Source organism: Dipodomys spectabilis, unplaced genomic scaffold (assembly GCF_019054845.1).
Source record: "Dipodomys spectabilis isolate Male_0828 unplaced genomic scaffold, ASM1905484v1 ptg000003l, whole genome shotgun sequence".
Lineage (NCBI taxonomy): Eukaryota > Metazoa > Chordata > Mammalia > Rodentia > Heteromyidae > Dipodomys > Dipodomys spectabilis.
The window spans coordinates 11,982,347-11,997,099 of NW_024870680.1; the positions used below are offsets into that span (position 1 = coordinate 11,982,347).

The 14,753-nt window shown below is 37.2% G+C and overlaps 1 protein-coding gene across 2 annotated transcripts in view; it reads left to right on the plus strand.

Annotated features, from left to right (window-relative positions):
* The window catches only part of Pak1 (p21 (RAC1) activated kinase 1), a 144,992-nt gene that overhangs the window by 7,563 nt on the left and 122,676 nt on the right, over nucleotides 1-14,753 (plus strand). The window lies entirely within an intron of this gene.

A 14,753-nucleotide genomic window follows, 5' to 3' on the forward strand; every position in this document is an offset into this window, starting at 1 on the left:
TTTTGTTTTTCCTATTCTCAGATTACACCCTCTTAAGGAATAGTGTAGTAGTAAGTCTAGAAAGAATTAGCAATTCATTGATACCTTATATGATTTTGTGTGGTACTGGTTAATTTTCTACAGTTGATCTAACTGTAGTTATAAAAGTCCATTATGTTTTGACTTCTATGTATGGAATGAACGTTAAGTGATTTATGTGTAGCATTAGGAAATGCATTTTTATTTATGGGGCTTTCTTCCTTTACTTTTTCTTTTCCAACGCTAACGCTTTCCTTTTTTTTTTTTTTTTGGTCAGTCATGGGGCTTGAACTCTGGGCCTGGGCGCTGTCCCTGTGCTCTTCAGCTTAAGGCGAGCGCTCTACCACTTGAGCTACAGCGCCACTGCCAGTTTTATAGTGATTTATTGGAGATAAAAGTCTCACGGACTTTCCTGCCCGGGCTGGCTTTGAACCTCGATCCTCAGATCTCAGCCTCCTGAGTACAGGTGTTAGCCACTGGCGCCCGGCTTCCAACACTTTCCAATATCTCTTTTCCTTTCTGATTGTTTAAATATCAGCTGAAGCTGACAGAACATTTACTCCTGTATAGATAAATGCCTTTTGAATATTTTTTTCTCTGGCATTGGGGTTTGAACTCAGGACCTTGCATTTGCTAGGCAGGAGGTCTACTTCTTGAACCACATTGAGAGCTGCCTTTTGAATAATTTGGGCTGGCAAATGAAAATGCCAGTATATGCATGGCTTCCTTATCTGTCTCCTCTACAGGATTTGCAGGCCCCACCTGCCTGATTTCCACAAAGCTGGGACAGATGTCTTCCTTATTTTAACTCTTGTCCTTCTAGTACTTTGTGTATCACTGCAATATTATCTATCATTTTCTAAAAAAGGAAATAGATGTAAAAAGAGGAGCCCTAAATTTGAATTTAGGCAAAGAGCAACTTACATACTTATTTACATCTGTATTCTTTTGCAAGTAGAAGTAATATTTAATTCACAGAGTTGATGTGAAGATTAATATGTGAAAATTAGTTGCAGATAGTTATATAGATACTAGGTAGAAGAGTTGTAATTTTATGACTTACTGTTGAGTGTAGCATTGGTTTTTAATTTTGTTTATACATTTGAACTGCTTGTCAGGACTCTTTCGTGTGTGTGTGTGTGTGTGTGTGTGTGTGTGTGTGTGTGTGTGTGTGTGATATCCCATGTCTGAAATCTACTTGGGAGTCAAGAAACGTGAAGATTGGAGGATTTTAGTCTGAGGTTGGCCTGAGCAAAAGTGCAAGACCCTATCTGAAAGACACCCTAAAAGCAAAAAGCTGGGATTGTGGTGCACATCATAGAGGCAGTCATCAAGCTTGAGTCCAGCAAGACAGATGTTTTATAGAAAACAGAGAAGTTACTTGAATTGCCTAAGGGTAAGCAGCACAGCTGTAATGGTGAAGCTAGATACTTCTGACTTCTCAGCTCATTTATCTCGTTACTTCATAGCTGGCTTACACCCTTAAGTGTCTAAATACACATATATATAAACATAAAATAAATATATGTATTATATTATATTACATATACTAAAAATGTATATATGTGTGTATGTGGGGGGGTGGTTTCCACAATAGTTTGTAAGCTGGGAAGAACTTGGTTATTAGGAGTTTGAAGTAACACCACTAACAGTGCTTTTAACTCAGTTCTGAGGGCATTTCTTAGAATTCCTTGTTCTTTGAACTCTTTCCTACCCCAGGAATTGGTAATTACGGCATACTAGGCTAAAATATTGTTTCATGTCTTTATAGAATTTCTCCTTGTTTCAAAATATTTTTATTTTATTATGAAAATAGCACATTTTTAAAAAATAAGAAATTTGAAAATAAAATGGATTATGAGCTTTAATATAATAAAACACTAATGATGCCAAATTTTCATACTCTCTCAACCTCAAAAAGAATTTTTTTTTAAATTTTTTTATTTTCTGGGTCCGGTAGAGGGCCTGAACTCTGGGCCTGGGCACTGTCCCTCAGCTCTTCAGCTCAAGGATAATGCTCTACCACTTGAGCCACAGTGCCACTTCCGGCTTTTTTTTTTTTTTCCGGCTTATGTGGTGCTGAGGAATCGAACCCAGGGTCTCATGCATGCAAGGCAAGCGCTCTACCACTGAGCCACCTTCCCAGCCCTCAAAAAGAATTTTTATATAAATGGTAAAAACAAAAACCAAAACCCAAACAGCTCACCTGACATGTGGATGAGATGGGGAATGGTGAGGTAGAATGATGGAAGGAGTGAAATTGATCAAGATGCTTTTATTCATAATCTGCTTTGTGGAATTGAAACCCTTTTGTAAAACTACTTTAAAAAAATCCACCTGACATACTCATCAGAATTTTATTAGAGAAATGTAAACAAATTAACATGTAATGTATTTCTACTCTTTTTAAAAAAAGTATAGTATGGTAGTCACTCTCCCCAACATCCTCTTTTCCCAATCTTATTGTACTTTGGAGATAAATGAGGAACAAGTCAGCACCATTACTTTTTTTTTTTTTCAACCATTACTTTCATTAGCTTTGAACCTAAGGCCTGTGCATGTCTGGGAGACCCTTTAGCACTCTTTGAAAGATTATTTATTAAGGACTTTCACAATACCAAATACTTTATGTTCAAGAATAATCCTAGGAGACTAAATATCTATCTTTTATACATGGTTTCATCATGTAACCAAAGTAGCCCAAGCTGGCCTCAAATTCCCCTGCCTTAGCCTCCAGAGTGCCAGAATTACTAATGTTAGACTGCATATGATTGGTTTTCTTTTCCGTCTAATATTGGGAATTGAACCTAGAAACCTGCACATACTAGGCGAATGCTCTTCTACTGAACTACATCCCCAATTTTAATGTGTCATTTACTATTCATTTTTATAAATGAGAAGAATTTGTATCAGAGAGCTTAAGCTAGAATTTGAAGCATTTAATTGCTTCACATTTTAATGTCATTACGTTGTAACTATGGCAAAACACATTGTTACCCTTAGCATTCATTTTCCTCAGGTATTATATAGATGTGTTCCTAGCTTAAGTACTTTACAACAGTGATCTTTCTCTTTCTCTTTCTCTTCTTTCCCTCCTTTCCCCATTTCATTTCTTTTTCTTTCCCTCCTTCCCTCCCTCCGTTCCTTCGTTCCTTCATTCCTTCATTCCTTCGTTTTTTCCTCCTTTCCTCTTTTTGTAGTACTCCCTTGCAACACAGGGCCTGGTACATGGTAGGTATATACTCTACCACTCAACCATATCCCCAGGCCTTATGATAGTGATTTTTAACTTTCTATCCTTCCTACTGCCCTCATCCTTTCCCCATAATACATTAGCACATAGTCTCATCAGTAATAGTAGTTCACTTACAGAAAGAATTCCTGATGGGCTAGAGGAGCAAAATTTATTGATTTGGTATAGTTGGAAAAACTTGATTCTGCCATTACTTGTTTGAGAATTACTATTTTACAACATTCTCTTTTGTTCAGGGTTATTTCCCATATGGAATTAGCTGACTAGTCTAGTATCTTAAGGTTTTTAGTTAGTATCAGGAGAAATCTTTTTCTTTCTTTAGTGTTGGGAATTGAAGCTAGGCATTGAGCATGCTACACCTGTGCTCTGCCAGACCTTCAGGATAGATGCTTCTTGAAAAATTCAACAAGCTCTTTATACAATTTGTAAAACAACTAAAAAACAGAAAGCAAGGTGAACAAAATGGAAAAATCCATAATGACAAACTTTTGAAAGCCCAAGTTTCTTACTCAGCCTAGAAATAATTGGTGTATATATCAGTGAATCATAAGTATGCACATGTATTTATGTACATGAGCTCCCATATCATTGTTATTTAGATTTCATTTATATTTTTTGTATTTGCTTATTGCCTGTCTAGTCATTCCTCAGTATATTAATCAATCCATGTTACTTTGAAGCATTTACAAATATGTTGTAGATATTAATGCTCCTCACTATTAAACACTTTAGAATTCATATTGTTATTAGTTTACATGTACTCTTAATATCCTATAGCTTTTTGTTAATTTCTGTCTGTCCTAAACTCCAGAGAATAGTTTGTCTTAAGTCATGGCCACTGACTGAGAATGAGCTTGATCATACTCTTTTCTTTCAAATAAAAATATCTTTTTTGACTGATAGATTTTTTGTTTTACATTAATTTTCTCAAATTCAAGAAACAAAGAAAATCCTGTCAATGGCTGAAACAGGTAAGAGAGAAGAAAGTTTATTGTGCCATATACATAGCTGCCTAGTGCAAATACTTCTGACATGAGTAAAAGTTGAAGACCTTCCTGATGCTATCTAAGGTTATGGAAAATTGTTAAGCCAATGATTAGCTATTTTCTTATTCTGGGTAATTCTCCATTTGAGTAAAGAAATTGCACGTTGTTAAAAAATGACATTGGATTGGAGCAGTTACAAGCTTATTTGCCTTCTAGATTGTTAGTTTTTTTTGTTTTCATGTTTAGTTTTGGTTTGGCTTCATTCATGGTAGGCAAGTGCTCTACTGGTACATTCCCTGTCTGAGGGTCAGTCTTTTTAGTAGTATTCAAGGAAATATTTCAAAATTGGCAGTCCTCTTTTAGATTAGTGTCAGTAAAGTACCTTATAATTCTAATAAGGCTTATTAATACGTGATGCTACTTTTCTTCTGTTTCTTTGATACATCGTTTCTGTTATTTGCCCAAGCTGATCCTGAGCTGTCATCCTCCTGCCATAGTCTACCCAGTGCTAGGATTCTAGGTGCGTTTTGATGGAATGTTACTGATTTACCTATGTTTTAAATAATAGGGTTTAGGCTAAGAGTGCTTAGAGTGGTGTAGTGCTTGCCTACCATTTGTGATGCCCTTGATTCAGTCCTCAGCACCAAATACAAAGAAATCCGGAGTTCTGTTTCACAATTTTTTTTTTTTTTTGCTAGTCTTATAGCTTGAACTCATGGCCAAGTGCTTCTTCTGCCAGTTCTGATCTTTTCTGAGTAGTTTATTGGAGATGAGAGTTTCACAGATTTTCCTTCTCTGGGTTGGCTTCAAACCACAATCCTCAGATTCAGCCTTCTGGGTAGCTAGGATTACAGGTGTGAGCCACCTGTGTCTGGCTCACAAACTTTTATACCACTGTTAATAAATTTAAAATTTAATCTTTGCCACTATGCTATTATGTTAATAGGCATCTTTGTTTTCTTTTTATATGTTATAGATATTTACATAGTTGAATCATAACATAGATCATTGTTTGCTCTTTTCTCTTGGCTTAAAATTATTTGTCTATGTTACTTTTTTTTTGGTGAGGTATTGAGGATTGAATTTGATGCTTTTTGATTGCTAGTCAAGTGCTCTACCAATTGAGGCATAACCTCTCCTCCCCCCTTAACAATTTTCATTATAAAGTTTAATGATTGATAATGTACCTAAGTTACCATATTAGTCAGGGTTCTGTCAGCAAAGTAGAATCGTAGATGAGTTATTTGTAAAAGAAGTTTTTGTTTTTTTTTAATAAGGCCTTTCAACTGGTTGGATAAGGTCCATCAAGATTATGGAATATACTACTTAACTGATTATGGATGTTAACCAAACATTTACAACATGTCTTCTTAAACATACCTGGAATAATGTTTAATTCAATGACTGGATACTATAACCTAGCCAAGGTGACACATAAAACCAACAGTCACAACCATTTAGGCTTTTATTTTTATGTTATAAATTATACTGCTATATGATTGCAGTGTTTTACCTATAACACTGCATATAATTTTCTCCTTTTAAAGATTTCTTTGGAATAAATTCCTGTAGCAGTTGGAGAGATGACAATTTTTATTTTACAATGTATTGCAAAGCTGTACTAATCAAGTTGTAGTGTTGGCATGAAGATTAGACACAGAAGCCTTGTGTGTTGGTGCAATTCTAGCAGGAAGGTTTGTAAGTTTGAAGTGTTGGCTACATAGTATGATACTAAGGGAAAAAAAATCTAAAAGAAAAGGATTGGACAGATAGGTTAGAGTCCAGAAATGAGCTCTCAAATTTGTGGTCAATTTGATTTTTGACAAAAGTGTGAAGATAGTTGAATGAGGGATACTATGTCAATAATGGTGCTACAATTTACATCTGGATATGTGTGTGTGTATACATATATATATGTAAAAGAATGAAGTTGTAACCTAACTTTATATGTTCCCAAACTGAATAAAAATCGAACATAGACTAAAATGTAAGAGCTAAAGCTATAAAACTTGGAAGAATATCTAGAGGAAATTTTAATGATCTTGAATTAGAAAAGAGCTTAAACTTAGGGCCTGAGCACTGTCACTGAGCAACTTTTTGCTCTAGGCTAGACTCTACTGCTTGTGCCATAGCAATATTTCTGGATTTTTCTGTTTATGTGGTGCTAAGGAATTGAATTTAGGACTTCGTGTGTGCTAGGCAAGCACTACACTGCTAAGCCACATTCCCAGCTAGAAAAAAAAAACTTTTGTTGTATAAAATAAAATAGGATTAATTAAAAAAAAAACTTATCTTCTTCAAAGAATGTCATCAATAAAGTGGAGGAAAGGCCTGCATATCATATATTTAACAGGGGACTTTTATCTAGACTTTATTTATTTTTTAAAATTTATTTATTATTTTTTTTGCCAGTCCTTGGGCTTGAACTCTGGGCTTGGACACTGTCCCTGAGCTTCTTTTGCTAAAGGCTAGTACTCTACCACTTGAGCCACAGTGCCACTTCCAGCTTTTTCTGTTTAGGTGGTACTGAGGAATTGAACCCAGGGCTTCATGCATACTAGGCAAGCACTCTACTGGTAAGCTACATTCCCAGCCCCTATATCTAGAATTTATTTAAAAAACAAACAAAAAATAAAACCCCAAAACAACAGCCCAGTTTTAAAAATAGACATGCTGGGTAGATGCAGTAGCTCAGGCCTTACCTAGCTAGTTGAGTGGTGGAAATTTGGAGAATCACAGTTCAAGGCAAGCCTGGGCATAAAAGTTCTCAAGACTTATCTCAAGCAACTAAAAATCTGGGTGCTTTTTATTCATTTCTAGCTATGAGGGAAGTGTAAAGGAAGCATAAATAGGATCACACTTCAGGCTAGCTGGGCAAAAACTGATGCGTGTGTGCGTGTGTATACTCAAAAATAACAAGCTCCTGCATTCAAACCCTAGTATTGAAGGAAAAAAGGGAGCTAGTGTAGCTTTTCTTTCCTTTTATTCCTTTACTAAATAAGTATTCAGTGAGGTAGGACCTTCCAAAAATACAGATGATCCCCTCTATACTTATAGCACTTTGTTATTATCTGTAATGGCATTTATAATGACTTCTAATTCTGCATGTAGTTGATTGTCATATGTCTGGACTTGCAAGAGTCCTGGCTGTCCTGTTCATCATTGTACCTATCACCTATGCACTGTTTCTAACATAGTGTTTGTTATAACTAGTTGCCAAAATAAACATATTACCGGTAAAATGGATTTTCAAGACTTGCCAGTTTTAGTTCTAAATTTCTGTATTTTCAGATTTGTCTCTATTTCTCCATTCCTTCTGCTTAGGTTTAGGCTGTAGTCATTTCTTCCTTTAGTATTTTTTTTTGGGTCCAGTTGTGGGACCTGAACTCTGGGCCTGGGCGCTGTCCCTCAGCTCTTCAGCTCAAGGCTAGCGCTCTACCACTTGAGCCACAGTGCCACTTCCGGCTTTTTTTCTTTTTACTTATGTGGTGCTGAGGAATCGAACCCAGGGCCTCAGGCATGCAAGGCAAGCGCTCTACCACTGAGCCACCTTCCCAGCCCTTCCTTTAGTATTTAATAAGCTTCCACAGTCCTGGCAGCCAGTCTTTTTGCTCTCATATTTATCCATTATTCTGCCTGCAGTAAAGTTTTTGATACTGTGATTATTCTACTTAACACTGCTAGTCATATATAAATTGGTTTGTACAGTGAACTTTTCAGTTTGATTCCACCTATCACTTTAGCCTCATCTTTCCTTTGACACTAGTCTATCCTCACTAAAAAGGTTTTCAGTTTTTATTTTTATTTATTCTGTATTTAGGATTAGAACTGAAGGCTTCCCACTTGTTTCTGTAGATAATCTACAACTTGACACATACCTACAAGTACTTCCTTTTTTCAGGAAGAGTCTCTTGTTTTTGTCTGAGCTAGCCCTCAGATTGATATCCTCTTTTCTCACACGTGGCCTCGGCATGGTTGTCATCATAGGCATGAAGGTCTTACTCCTTACCGTTTGGGCTAAGTTGATCCTCCTGATAGCTGGATTACATGAGTGAACCACCTGGGTAGAATTCAGTTTTTGTCAATTTGGTATTGTGTCATCCTTTTTCCTGAGCCTGAAATTTCTTTTTTCTCCTCTACTGTTTAAAGTCTTCATTCTTCAAGCTCAAACTTGGATTCCATTTCTCCCCTGTATGCATCCCCAGTCCTCATCTACCCATTCATATCATAGATTCCTAGTGGATAGTTCTTTGTTTTGTTCTTTGCTGTATCTCCTGCATCAGAAGTATCTCGGATATGAACTTGGCTTTCAGTAAATATTTGTCAAATGGTTGAAGTAATTTACTTCTACACTCAATAAATATTACATTTTCTTGAATTTCCTTAGCACTCTCCTCATTCATTACAGTATAGTTAAGTATATAAAAGTTCATTTGTTATCCATAGGGACTGATCACTTCAGACATTCCTCTCAGCTTACCACTAGGGTCTGTCCTCATGACCCTTTGTCAGTAAGTGCAAATGCTTTTCTAGTAGCAGGATGACTAACATCTAAAAATGATACAAATAGATTCTAAACTGAAAACTGAAGAATTTTATGAAGCTGAAACAGTGATTTTGAAGGATGGCTTAAACTACACTCAAACCACTAACAAGTAAGAATTAGGTAAAATTAGACCACTGTAAAACTGAAATAAGTCACATAAATGTATATAATTGTAAGTTAAAAATTAAAAAAATCTTGAGGAGAAATTAATGTTGATATTGATGTAACAGGAGATTCAGAAGATAATTTATGTAACAAGGAATCTGAGATGCCCTTGGGAAAAATTAGTGAAGCTCTTGAATATTTTTACAGAATTGATCTTGTATCTACATGTTTTGAATGCCAAGAGTGAAGTGACAGGTGTTCTTTAAGAATTACCTTAACATTTATAACTTGTTATATAAATGGTTTTAGATTTAACTTGATAAATAAGTTTCTTTTCCCTTGGAGACTCAATCAGCTTTTTGGGGGTGAATGTTTACTAGAAATGGTTCCTTTGTCAGTTGACTTAACTGGTAGTTTGAGTACTTGTTATCTTTGGAGAAGAATTCCCTTTGTTTATGCTGGTTCCCCCTATTAGACTTACTTTGTTCCCTGAAGTTAGGGCTGTGCATAATAAGTGTACAGTGATAAAGGAAGAAGTGAGAAATAACTGAAGGGATTTGGAAAGGTTCCTCGAAAGATACTGTATGGTCCTGAGATTGTATGGCAGATGTATGGTAGAATTTGACTATTGTCCTTCATTAGGTCCAAAAGGAAAACCTCTCTTATTCTTCCTTTGGCCCAGTCCTGCCTAGAGTGCACTTTAATATTCAGAATCTGTACTTGCCTCAATAGCCCTTGTTCTCATTGTAATTCTTCCTGGAGATTGAGATGAAAATGACAAAGGCTTTGGGCTGCTGCCTGGGTATCCACATTCATGAGAATTTAGAGATGCAAAAGGACCAAATGCTATGCCTGACCTTGCTGGCGTCAGGTCAGCCAATCATTGCTTTTCTGCTCTCTCTTTGTTCTCAGTGTCTCTAGACTCCTATCTGCTGGAGGTTTGTGCTACAGCTGTTTTCCCCAATTAATGTAATGTTAATGTGCCTCTTAATGAAGCCATGGAAGCACATGGTTCCAGCCGGTGGATAAGAACTCTATAGTGGCAGCCTTCAAAGTATACTTCACTTACAACTGGATTAGGTACCTGAATACATTTTCATATTATTTTTTGAAACCGTAGAAACAGCAGCAGAATGTCACATTAGCCTTGGGAGCCTTAACTCTTCATTTTAGAAGAGAGAAGATTAGAAAAAAACAGAAGCAAAGAAGCTTCATATCATATTAATTCCAGACCTCATATTTCAACAAATCTGTCTCATGTAAATATAATTTTATAATCTCTATATATTATGTAGCAGTTAAACCTCTGCCCGTGACCTGAATCCTGAGACCCTGCCATTTTCTGACTATGTAGCATAGAGGAGAAACCCTATGGATTTCCAGTTTCTTTATCCTAGAAATGGTACTAATCAGACCTATTCATAGATTTGTATTAGGATTACGCAAGGAAATAGCTGTATAGCACTTACCATATTTTGATATATATATCAAGTGCTCAACAAATGTTGGCTAGCGTAGGGAAGTTAATGTGATTCTAAACAACCAGTGCCTTAATTTATAGCCCTGTCTTTGAAACCTTTGTTCCTGGTTCTTCAGTTAGAAAACAAGCCTGTGAATTAGTTTACCCTTTGTCCCACCAATACTCACCAGACACTATGTTGAAATTGAACTATACAACTTGGGTGGAGGTGGTTTGGAGGGAAAAACTGGAAAGAGGTGACACTGTTCAAAAAGAAATCTACTCATTACCTGACCTATGTAACTATAACCCCTTTGTACATCGCCTTTACAATAAAAATAAATTTTAGGGGCTGAGAAGGTGGCTCAGTGGTAGAGCGCTTGCCTTGCATGCTCGAGGCCCTGGGTTCGATTCCTCAGCACCACATAAGCAAAAAGAAAAAAGCCGGAAGTGGCACTGTGGCTCAAGTGGTAGAGCGCTAGCCTTGAGCTGAAGAGCTGAGGGACAGCGCCCAGGCCCAGAGTTCAGGCCCCATGACCGGACCCAAAAAAAATAAATAAATAAAAAAATAAATAAATTTTAAAAAAGAAAATCTGTGAAAGCCTGTCTGCTTGTACCCTCAGCACCAAGAATACCTTTTAGCCTATAGTAGATATAAAACAATAATAAGTATTTGGTAAATTAACAACATTTTTCTTTGAATGGTGTTAAGACAGGGACTTCCTATGCAGTCCAGGCAGTCCTGGAACTCACTGTTTAAGCTAACTCACAATCTTCCTGTCTCAGAGTAATTAATGAATTTTTGGTGGAACTTTTCTGTAACAACTAGGTTTAGATTGTTTATGACATGAATCTTTTTTCTTTTGTAGTTGTTTATATGAATCTGTACTTTTTTTTTGTTGTTGTTGGTCATGGGGCTTGAACTCTGGATCTCTCAGCTGTCCTTCAGCTCTTCAGCTCAAGGCTAGCGCTCTACCACTTGAACCACTGCGCCACTTCTGCTTTTCTGAGTGGTTATTGGAAATAAGAGTCTCATGGACTTTCCTGCCCAGGCAGGCTTTGAACTGTGATCCTCAGACCTCAGCCTCCTGAGTAGCTAGGATTACAGGCATGAGCCACTAGTGCCCGGCTGAATCTGTACTTTTTTAAAATAACTTTTTGTGTTGTGCCTGATTTTTTTTCAAGTATCTAACCCTCCCACAAGGCCTATTTTATTTTTCCCGTCATTCATTTTTCTTCATTTATTAATTTTTAGATTTTTTTTCCCCCCTGGTCCTGGGGCTGTCCCTGAGTTCTCTTTTACTCAAGGCTAGTACTCTATCACTTTGAGGGACAGTGTCACTTCCAGTTTTCTGGTGGTTAATTATAGATAAGAGTCTTACAGACTTTCCTGCCTGGGCTGGCTTTGAACTTCAGTCTTGTGATCATGAGATCCCAGCCTCCTGAGTAGCTAAGATTTCAGACATGAGCTACCAGCACCTGGCTTCCCATACATTTTTTCAAGTTTCCTGGTTTCATTTTCATATATGTACATTGAATATTATGATTGTATTCACTCTCCAGTTTTCTCTTCATTTTTCTTTTTGTGTATTAATTGTACCAAGAGATTTTTACCATGGTATCTCAGATATACATATATTATACTTTACTCAGGAGATCTCTTTTGTTTTCTCTGTCCAACCCTCCCTATTGATTAACAGCTTTCAATAAAATTCATTATGTTGTCTTCATATATAGTTGCAATGTATTTTGAAGTTATTCACACCCACTTTGTTTTTCCTTTTCCTAATGCAAATTCTTGAGCCACATCCCAGATCTCAGTCCTAAACTGTGGGTGTAGGGCTTAGGAATCTGTGCTTTTAGTGATGCTGATTGCATGCTAAAATTTGAGAATTGCTGTAGTGACAGACTGATCAGGGATGACTATCAGGGCTCTAGCAGGGTACTGGTGGCTTGTGTAATTCTAGATACTCTGAAGACAGATCTGAGGATCAAGGTTTAAACCCAACCCGGCAGGAAAGTCCATAAAACTCATTTCAAGTCAGAAGTGGAGCTGTGGCTCAAGTGGTAAGAGTGCTAGCCTGGAGCACAAAAGGCTCAAGGACGGCACCTGGGCTCTGAGTTCAAGCTCCAGGACTTACCCCTCTTCCTAATAAATCAGGTCTTTATTAAGAAGAAAGAAGAAAGTAGTGGATGTTGGGTAGAGTGTTAAAAGCATCATTAAAAAAACAACTGTTGGGGGCTGGGAAGGTGGCTCAGTGGTAGAGCACTTGCCTTGCATGCTCGAGGCCCTGGGTTCGATTCCTCAGCACCACATAAGAAAAAAGCCGGAAGTAGCGCTGTGGCTCAAGTGGTAGAGTGTTAGCCTTGAGCTGAAGAGCTGAGGGACAGCGCCCAGGCCCAGAGTTCAGGCCCCACGACCGGACCCCCCCAAAAAACAAAACAAAACAAAACAACTGTTGGTAGATAGGGACCATTTTGTGAGGGATCTTAAATGTCTATCTTACAAAGTTGTGAGATATAAAATTTAGACACCGAGTGTCTGAGGATCCTGTATGGTGAAGAAGATAAATGAAGATAGATTAAATAGAGGTAAGACAGAAAGCATTTTGAGAACTCGGAGTGAAAAGATTAGATTTTAATCCTGCTCTCCTTATCTCATTGACTTTTATACTTCCTTTCTGTTAAACAGGGTATAAAATCACTAGGATGTTGGGAGAATTAAATGAACAAATATAGGTGGAAATGCCTAGATCACCATTTAACAATATATTATAAATAGATACTTGAGGAATTTGAATGATACTGCTTGGCTAAAATAGATGAACTTTATTCTGGGGACATGGGAAGACTCATTTTGTTAAGACCATCTTTCTTTTTTGTTTTGAGACAGGGTCTCATTTAAGTTGCCCAGGCAAGTTAGGTCACTCAAACTCACACTCTTTCAAGTAGTTGGGTTTGCAGGTGAGTATCATGCATTGGGTTTAAAAATATCTAAGACAAACCGGTGCCGTTGGCTCATGCCTGTAATCCTAGCTACTAAGGCTGAGATCTGAGGATTGAAGTTCAAAGCCAGGAAAGTCTGTGAGACTCTTATCTCCAATAAACGACCAGAAAACCAGAAGTGGCACTGTGGCTGAAGTGGTAGAGCACTAGCCTTGAGCTGAAGAGCTGATGGACAGTGCCATGGCCCAGAGTTCAAGCCCCATGACTAACAAAAAAAATGTCTTAAGACAATTAAAAATGTCATTAAAACAATTTTTCTGGTTGTCAGTGATTGTTTCAGATCTTGAGTCCTTGATCACATTCTCCATTAAGCTATGGTTTCTTAGATGCATGAACACAGGTTCTGCCTCTGATGTCTTATCCTTGGCGTTAGGTGAATTATTTACTTCAGTCATAGAGGTTTCTTTTTGTTCTAAAACGAATCTGTATTTTGGGTCATGTGAACATACATATTTTATGAGCTGCATTGGTAGTATAGCTCATTTCTTTTGTGGTATCATTTTAATTTATACTACTATCAGGGGTGGGGAATGTCCTGCCCTTGGGCTGTAGAGGGCCCATGGAAGCATTTAGTTACAGACAGGATAGATATCAGTGCTTCTTGTATGCTTCTCATTGGCTTCCTGGGGCCATCTGCCTATATTGATTATTTTGTATAGCCTGCGGATGATGTTATAAATATCTAAATGACCTTTGGCAAAAAAAAAAAAAAAAAAGATTTCACACCCCAGCTTCCCCAGATTTTGTTATTTACACATTTCACATATTCTAAATGTAGAATATTTATTAGGTTACAGTGAGAAGGTGTTTAGAATTGCTTTGAACTTTCTTACGTTTAAAGAAATTAGGGCAGACAAGGGATATCCCATCTTGTGTATGCTGTTTCTTCTCTTTCCCAATTTTGTGGCAGGGAAAATGTTACACTTGGGGTTAAATATTGATTTTTGTTCTATGTTATCTGGTCAAAATTCACCTATAAATTGTTTAGATCTCAAGTTAGTACCCTGATGTATTGTAAATAAATCAGAATCAATAGTTTGGGGAGAGAGAGTAGCTAGTGAACAGAAGTGTCAATCCAGCAGGGACAGAGGGCCCTCCCATGAACACACTATTCTTCCCATACCTCAGATTGTGTTGTTGGGTGGCATGTGGCTTTTCTTTGTTTACATCTAGGGTATTTAAGATGGGAGGCATGGCATTGAATGGCTAATTACTCTAGTGCTGAGTACTTCCCTTAATTTATACTGTGAATAAAGCTTCTTTTTCCTTTTAGAAAATTATTGTTGGGTAGCAAGCAAATCCAGAAACTGTTTTTCATAAACTTGTTTGTACTAATTAAAGCTTAGGTTGTCACATGAAGAAGATGTTGGGGGTTGTCTA